Here is a 9,439-nt window from a genome sequence, read left to right on the forward strand (position 1 = left end):
CCCGCTGGGCCCTGGTGACAGGTCTCAGTCTCAGGCTGAGGTCAGAGAAGAGGCCTGAGTGCCAGGGGTCTCAATTGAGTGGCCATGATGATTGCAGAGACTCCCTATGGCCAGGATTGTGTTTAAGGCAGTAAACAGGAAGCCAAGCCTACTTTTCAGGAGCTTCAGGGGACAGAAAACTATCAGGAAGGATTGGTTGGGACCCAGCAAGTATGAGAGGAAGACATTTCAGGGCTTCAATCAACAAGGGGCTCAGTGTACTGTAGCTGCCAAAATAGCTGCCAGCTCTCAGCTGCATTCAAAGGAGTATAGCCTCTAAAATGAGGGAGGTCATATTCCCTTAATTTAGCACTGGACAGGGTCCATTAGGAGTATTGTGTCCAGCTCTTGGCTGATTCCAAAGACAGGGATCAGACTGGTGAGAGGATGCAACAGCACACCCTCCAGACACATGGCAGCAGAGGGCTTACCACAGAAGATAAGACTTATGTGGAGAGAGGAACAAATGCACTTAGTGTTACCCCAAAGGGACCAAAGAGAAAAAAATCCTGAGAAACACTTTCTGTCTTAATTTAAGGATGGGCTCTTTGACAGGCAGAGCTGTCCCATGATAGAACTGATGGCCCTCAATGACGTGGGTTCCTGGTCTCTGGAGGAGCCCAGCAAAGCTGCAGGATCTCTTGGCAGGAGGCTGCAACAAGAATCCAGGAAGCATCTACTGCACACTCACCCTTGAGGAGCTCACTGCATGTAAGGGAGGCAGAAAAGAAAAGAGATCATTCCTCAGTGTGAGATGTCTCGTCATGGGGCGACGAAGTCTGCTGCAAGGAGTTCCAGAAGGAAAGGGGGTTCCTTGAGCTGGATCTTAAAGTTAAGTAGGACAATGAGAGTGTTGGCCACCTGCAACCTTTCCCTCATGCAAGTTCTCAGCCAACAAAATCAAGGGCTGGAAGATGTACGCCAATCCCAAGGAGTGACTGTTGTCCTCTGGGCCATGTGAGTCAGTGAAGACTGAACAAGGAAGTGGCATGTTTGGAACTGCATTTCAGAGAGATCACTTTCACTAGAATATGGATGATGGCTTGCACAGTGTATCAGTTATCTATGTTGCATAACAAACCACTCCCACACTTAGTGGTTTAAAACAGCCACCTCAACTCATAATTCTGTAATTGGCCATTTGGGCTGGGTTTAGCCGGGTGGTTCTTCTACTGGTCTTGGCTGGGCTTACTCATGAATCTGTGATCAACAGCCAGGCAGCTAGTCACTCTGCTTCTGGAGAATGGGCAGGAGGCTGCAGCAAGCACAAGGCCAACATCAGATGGAATTAAAACCCACTGATGGGGCCGAGAGTGGTGGCTCACACCTGTAATCCCAGCACTTTGGGAGGCCAAGGAGGTCAGGAGTTCAAAACCAGCCTGGTCAACATGGTATAAAACCCTATCTCTACTAAAAATACAAAAATTAGCTGGTCGTGGTGGTGCATGCCTGTAGTCCCAGCTACTCGGGAGGCTGAGGCAGGAGAATGGCTTGAACCTGGGAGATGGAGGTTGCAGTGAGCCGAGATTGCACCACTGCCCTCCAGCCTGGGTGACAGAATGAGACTCCATCTTAAAAAAAAAAAACAAAAAAAAACCCCACTGATGGGTTAGGTGAAATTATGGCAGACTAGGGAGTACTCCAATCCTGACCTCCACAATCTAAGACAGAATCAGAGCAGCTTCTTCATTCATGGCTTTGTGTGTCCAACACTTACTGAGTGACCAATACATGGCATGTAAAAGTAAAATTGTAAAAGTAAAATATAAAATCCCACCTTCAGTGAGTTCACAGGATGTGAAAAAGCTCATCATGCCCATTTTATAGATGGAAAAACTGAGGCCCAGAATGCTTTGCCCCAAGACAGAGCAACTTCATCAGTGTGAGGTCTGGGATCAAGTGCCAGCTCTTCTACTCTGAGTACTGTAGCCCAACACAGTGCTCCCTAGAAAATGGTTCCTGAGCAGCTTGTCTTTTGAATAGAAGTGCCATTTGGTCAATGTTGATTTGGGGTTGGGAGCTGGTGAAGGGCAGAAAATTCTTCTTCCTCATTCTTCTGTGGGAGACATTACTACTGCTCACTGAGAATTCCAGTTCTCCTCTTCTGAAAAATGGGAGGTTGAAGGTGCTAAACTTCCTCACCCTATAGAGACTAAGAATGGCTTCTTGCTTGCTTTGGCCAATGTAAGCAAAATTGTGTGTCACTTCTAGGCAGAAGAAAATTCAAGATCATAGTCCTCCATTCTTTCTCTGCTGTAGAAAAACCTGAAAAGCTATGTTAATATAGTGATATCATTAAGATCTGGGGACTTTATCAGCCTGAACCTCTGAGTGACTAGGAAAAGCAAAGTTTCCTACCAACCTACATCAAACATGTAGGTGAGGAGAAAATAAACATTTGTTGTTTTAAACCACAGAGAGTCAAGGGTTTTGTTACTGCAGCAGAACTCAGCTCATCCTGACTAACTCATCAGGTTTTGATGAAGAGGGATTGCTCCCTAAACCCTTGGCTTCTTCCCCACCCCTGACTCCTCTCCCTGGAAGAGGAGTGACTTCTCTGATTATCCAGTTTCAAAAAAAAAAGGAATTGGGCCTGGCCTGTAGAGCCCAGTTCCTTACTCCATTCTCACTCTTTGGGAAGTACCTGACTGCAGATTGGTCTTCTCTTGCCCATAAGGTAAGCATAGAGTTAAAGGCTCTGCCCTAGTGGGGGAAGTCATCAGCATTGCCTGGGCCTGCATGAGTCAGCCTGATTCTGGGATTCAGTATCAAAAAGTCTATTTTCTGGCCATGGCCTGAGTGATACCTTCCAACCTAGCCCTTATCAGTAATAAAGAGGAGAGTGCAGGCCCTGTGCACTGACTCCACCGTCTGCCTCTTTAGTGCAGAACTCATGAGGGAAAACAGGAGTGTCTTCACACCCCAGCTCCTATTATCCTGTCCATCTCTTACTATAGAGGATGCAAATTTCAAATATCTGTTATCCCTTGGAGAAAGCTTGTTGGTGAACTACACATCTGATTCATGGGAGATTTTTCACAAAATCCTTACTAATATCTTGGTGAGTTCTGATGTAAGGTGTATTAGCCTTATAGATATTTTGGACTCGATAGTTCTTTGTCATGGACGTCTGTCCTGTGCATTATAGGATGTTTACCAGCATCCCAGGCCTCTATGTGTTAGACGCCCAGAGCAGCCTCCCTCTCCTAGTAGTGGCAACCAGCATGTCTCAAGATATCACAAATGTCCCCTGCGGGGCAAAGTCACCCCCTTCCCCAGCTGAGAACCACATTTTAGCTGATCTGATCAAGTTATTCAACAATAGCCTCAAGGAAAGCCTGGTTGTCTGGAGAGACTTCTTGGAGGTGGTAGGACTGAAACTGAATCACAGGTTCAATCACTCGCCGCTGGCAGAGTCCAATTAACAAGAGCAAGGCCTGGTATAAAGAAAGTGATTTATTTCCAAAGCTTCACTTAGGGGAAGAAGTACAAGCTCCTGCCTTAAGGGTACTGCTTTGCTTCTGGGGCAGAAAGCAGGGGCTGTTAAAGTGGGACTTGGCATGAATGGCACACAGGGGAGGGAGCGGGCAGGTGGGGGTCTACATGATTCTTCCTAGTTCTGCCTGCAGCGGTGCCAGCTCAACCATCTGGCAGAGCAGAACTAGGTTGTAACATGGCCCGTTGTCTCGAGATACTGTCCAGGTGGGAGAGAGTTTTCTAGCGGGCATACTTGAGGTTGTAAATTGACTAATGTCTCTCGAGGCAGTCTCCTGGTGGGAGAGGGGCTGGGCTCTGGAGCTTCTAAGCAAGTACTTGGTTAGATAAGCTTGCCCTGTAATGAGTGTCTGGTGAAGGGAAGGTTATAAATTGCATTTCTAAAGAGCTAAGTAGGAAGTGGGGAACAGGGGGAAAGGGGGAAAAAGAAAAGAAGAAAATAATAATTTAAAAAATCCAGCTCACTCTCTTTCTCTTAGAAAAATAGGTCTTCAGCCCTTGAAGAATTGGACTTTATGAAATGAAGGAGGGAGGCCATGGTGCTGGGAAGGAAAGAGTGAGCAAAGGGAGGCTTGGAGGCAGGCGCTGATGGGATGGCAGGGGAGCAGGAGGATCACACAAACTGCAGCTGGAATGATGACATAGCCAACCATGCACAATCAGTCCTAACCATCTCTGGCATGCATTGCATGTACAAGTATTTGCTAACATCATTAGAGCAGAATCTCTCTGTAAGTGCAATACGTGGCGTCAGCTTCTAACAAGTCGCTATTATTGATTTTGGGGTCTTTCCCTGGTGTTTCACAACACCCCCAGCCAATGCCTTGTGGCTTCTTCCAGTGTGATTTTCCCTTCACTGTCCTACAGCCAATCTTGTGGCAGGGAAAATGTAAGCCTGGGAAGCGGTGAGAAAGGAAGAATGGGATTCATCCATCATGAACAAAATGCCAACGTTCTTAGAACGATCAGGATCCAATGGGACCAGGGTGACCTTGAGGGAAGTAAATCAAGCATGGAGATGCCATGTCAAATCATGTCTTTATTTAAAATTTTGAGGTTTTGTTCATCATGGATGTTTTTGCATTACTTTTTGTTTTTTAAAACTTTGCATTATTGTTTGATGACAGATGTGCTCCCACCTTAGACTTTGCGCCCAGCTGAGAGCCTCACTTGCCTCACCCTAATCCCACCCTGAGTGGGAGGGTGGGGGCTGCATTTCCAGCAGAGGGATCTGGCAGAGAAGCTTCTGCAGGCTTCTATTTCACACCCATCTGTAGACAATCCTCAGAGAAGGCCACAGAAGCTCTTTATCTGTATACAAAGCACATTTCTATTCTCTCATGCCCCAAACATGGGCTTTATCAGTCTGCCGTGAAAGTGCCACCAGGGGCAATTTTCATGTTGAGAGAGGGCCTGGTGTGCTGGCCCCCAGCCCCATGTTTACAGCGAGAAATTAACCATGGAATAAAATGATGTTTTTCTTTTTAATCCACGCAGTGTCCTTGACTAAGAGGAAGCTGTCACCGACAAGCCTCGTGAAAGAGTTAGGATAGTTAGGATGTTTCCAAGTCCTTCCCACCGCGCGTGGGGTCGGAATTTGCACGGGCTCGGGTGCCATGCTTGGTAGGGGGTGATTTCCAAACCAAAGTTCCACTGAGAAGAGGGCGGGCGCCCCCTGCTGGCATCAGGGGCAGACTGCTCTTTCCCCAGACATGATTCTGCACCCACTTTCTCTCAAAGCAAACCCTTACATGGGATTCACTACAGATCCGTTCCAAAGCGAAACAGAACACAGAAACAGGACAAGGCCTCTTGAAAGGGGTTGTTTAAAGATCTCTTCAAAAAAATTTAAAAATAAACCTGTTTTGTGGGCATGTCAATAGATACAACTTCTATGGGAAGGCAGTTGACAATAGCTACCCAAATTTCAAATGGTGTCCCATATTGACACAGTGTTACCCCTTATGGTGATTTATTCATCAGATATACTTATCAGAAATGGAGAAGCAGCAAAGTTAAGTGGCTCAAAGTGAACCTTTAGGGCAGAGATTTGGCTGAAATTCCAGTTCATTGGCACCAAAGCAAATGGAAATAAAGGCTGGGCCACGTTAAGATTGCTTTCCAAATAGAACGCGGTATGGACAATTAAGAAGAAATTAAAACGGAATCTGGTGTCAAGAAAATAGTTATGTCCTGAAAGAGTGGGAGTTGAGGGGGAGTAAAACTTTAAACTGAAATGGAGGTGTGAGGGAAACTGTATTTGGCCTTTGAAGTGTTTATTATTAATGGAAGGAGGATTTCTGTCTACAGCATTAGAACATTGATACTGTATTGAAAATAGCATAGATGTTGGCATTTTTTTCACTCGTCTTTTACTAAATGCTAAACAGTTTATGGAGGGATTGCCTTGAAGTCTCCATCACTGAAAATAACTGGGCCACATCTGGGCTGACAAAATGTTCACGTTAATAGTTCTGGAAGTCAAGTGAGTACTTTGCACTGAGCAGTTGTGTTTTCCTCTATACTTCAGTGGAATCCAAATTTGAAAGAATGGTTCGTCCTCTTCTGGTAGCCTTAGAAATTCTTACTGTAAGGATGCACTAGTGTTCATTTTTCTCAGTTATTCCAAATCTCAAAAAACTTGGCCTCCAACACCCTTTTTGAAACTGATTTTTAAATACGACCCTTGTTGTATCTCTAAGATTAAATTTCCTTGTAAGTAGGCAATCCTAAATATCAGGCTAAAAAGGAGCTGGCTCCCCCACCTACCCCGATGCCACCCCGGATCTGCGTTTAATGCCAGGGAAGCAGAAGTCCAGACACCCAGAAACAAGAGAAGACCAGGTGGTGTCTTCAAAACCAGGAATTCCAACTCTAACAGTGCTCTCAGTGGTGCATGTTCCTTTCCTCAGCATTGTGAACTGACACTCAAATCTCTCGGGGAGCAAAGCAAATTGATTTACATTTGTAAGGAACAAATGACTGGGATGATTAACTGTTTGGTCTCTTGCATATTAGAGTTTGCCATCTTTCTTTTTTTTCTTTTATCTTTTCTATGGTGTGGAGAGTTTGATGTCTTCTCACTGGATTCTGAGCTCCCTGGGAGCAAGGACCATATCCTTCCTCTCTAGCGCAGGCATTTGCACACAGTAGGCATTCAAGAAACGGTAACAATATCTAAGTCTTACATCATACTTACCGTGTGCCAGAGAGACACTGTTCAAAGCACCTGAATCCTCCTACCAATTGTATTATCATTTTATACAGAAGGAAACTGAAGCACAGAGAGGTTAAGTAACTTCCCCAAAGCCACACAGATCAGAAGTAGTGGAGCTTGAGTTCGACCCCAAGTAGCCTAACTCTAACGTCTACACTCTTAGCCACTGTGTCATGGTTCCCAGTCTTGTCTACACATTAGTCCCCTGGGGAGCTTTAAAAAATACACCCTAGGGATTGGGACTTAGCTGGTCTTGGGCATGGCCTGTGCTTTGGCATTTTTGAGAGATCCCCTGGTTCTCATGTGCAGACAAGTTCTGAGACCCAGTGCATTACACTGCCCTGCCCCATTCACCAGCAGATGTTTGCTGAATGGGATTTGCTCTGTGTGGAACTGCTTTCAGGGATATAAACAAGCAAGCCCAGGGGAAAATACTTCTAACTCTGGCAACAGCAAATTATCTTTGAGTGCAGCGGAATGTAATTCCAATAGAGCATGTAAGCACATGGGTCTGCAGTCAGATATTCCTGCATTCAGAGTCTAAATGGGCTGGTTATGATCTGCAGGTAGCAGTCGCGCCAGGTGCTCACCAACCTCACTTTCCTTCCTTCCTGGGTACACAGGTAGACTCCATTACCCGTGTTTCCTGTTGGCTGTGACCATGTGACAGAATTCTGACCAATGTGGGCATAAGTGATGTTTGCTCTTGTCTCCCTGGCTATGTCCTGGCCATAAAAGTGGTCCTCCTGTCTCTCCTGTGCAGAGATCCCAGCTGGGGATTCTGAGGTTCCAGGGGATGCAGAGCCACAAGATGCAAGGAGCCTGGGCTCCTCCATCACTGCTTGAAGGAGAGCTGTCAGATATTCCAGAATGCCAACCGGACTTTCTGTAAATGAGAAATAAACCTCTCTTTTTGTTAAGCTGCCGAGATTTGGGGATCTAGCTGTCACTAGTGACTCATGTCCCTTAACAAGTACATGGTGTGGCTTGGGATAGGTTACTTAACCTAAGCCTTAGTTTTGTCATCTGCAAAATACAAATAATGGTACAAATATGAACAAGACAAAATAGATTCACTCTCCTCTCTTCTGCCCCTCTCCACCTTGCCCTCTGCCCAGAACCCTGTGCCTTATGGACTGGGCATGAGCCAGGTTCTACCCATGGGAGGTTCCAGCAGGAGATGGGAGGGCAGGAGAGTGGGGGTGGGGGTCTATCCCTCTGGCTGCTTCCCTCCACCTAGGGTCATAGCTCTGGTCAGGCGGCCCTCTTTCAGCTATTAAGTTTTGGGAATCGCTCCCTTCGTCTTTTCAGGACTGCAGCTGTGCCTGGTGTTCAGTCTCTTGAGAGATGGATGAAGAAGGAGGGGCATCCTAATCCCATTCCCACAAGGAGAGCCACAATATGTGAGGAATGGCCATTGGTTCACATGACTTTGAGGCCAGGGCAGGCCCAGAGCTGAAAGGGGATTAGAGAAGAGCTACCAAGTCTTCACTTGGCTCAGAGACAGCCACGAGGTGCCTGTGGGCTTCCCTTACCCTGTGCTGCCCACCATGTGCTGAGTATTTCCTTCCTAGCACCTGTCTGTCACATGGAGTGGTCACATCTCTTGCTGGGACCCTGGCTGATACTGAATGTGAATGTTACATTGTCAATACTGATACTGAATGTGAATGTTACATACCCTGGCTGATACTGAATGTGAATGTTCCCCTGCCCTGGTGAATGGGGCAGGGCAGTGTAATGCACTGGGTCTCAGAACTTGTCTGCACATGAGAACCAGGGGATCTCTCAAAAATGCCAAAGCGCAGCCCACACCAAAGACCAGCTAAATCCCAATCCCTGGGGTGTATTTTTAAAGCTCCCCAGGGGACTAATTTGCAGACAAGTTCGGGAACCATGACACAGTGGCCAAGAGTGTTGTCGAGTGCCGAGCAGAGGAGTTGCCACATAGGAAACATTCAATGATGAACTTTTATTTCATATATATTTATATTTTAAAAATTATTACAAGTATTGCTAAAATCAAGAAAACGTGAGCTTACATTGAATAAAGGACATCTGTAAGTAGTAATCATGTGATCTTGGGCAAAGAATTTCCCCTCTCGGGGCTTTGGTTTCCTCACTTGCAGACAGGACTAGATGATCACTCAGGTTCACTCATTCATTCATTCATTCATTCATTCACCATTTGCTGATCCCTGACTCTGGGCAAGGCACTGTGCTAGGCACCGGGTCCCTAAGTCCCTTGACCTCCTGAAGGAAGTCAAACAGGGAAACAGACATGGATCTACAGTATGCGGGGAGTGCTGCAAAGCTTAACAAAAAAAAGGAAAGCATGCTATAGTGGGAAATAGAGAGGAAGGGAGGGTGGCCAGGCTGCCTGAAGTGGAGCCTCTGGGCTGAGACGGCAGGAACAGCCAGAGATCCAGACAGAGCATCCGAGTTGGGGCGGCCACAGCGTGTTCTTGCCCCAGGCTGTGCATGATTTTCCCCAGGAGAGCTCTTAGTCCAGTGATTTTTTAACAGGGGCTTTTTGTCATATTTGGCATATTTGGCCACGTCTGGGGACATCTTTGGTTGTCACAACTGGGGGAGGGGAGTTTGTTACTGGCATCCAGTGGCCAGAGGCCAGCGGGGGGTGGGAGGGTGTCAACATCCCCTGCATCCTACAATGCACAGGCTGGTCCC

This window comes from Pan paniscus, chromosome 15 (genome assembly GCF_029289425.2).
Source record: "Pan paniscus chromosome 15, NHGRI_mPanPan1-v2.0_pri, whole genome shotgun sequence".
Lineage (NCBI taxonomy): Eukaryota > Metazoa > Chordata > Mammalia > Primates > Hominidae > Pan > Pan paniscus.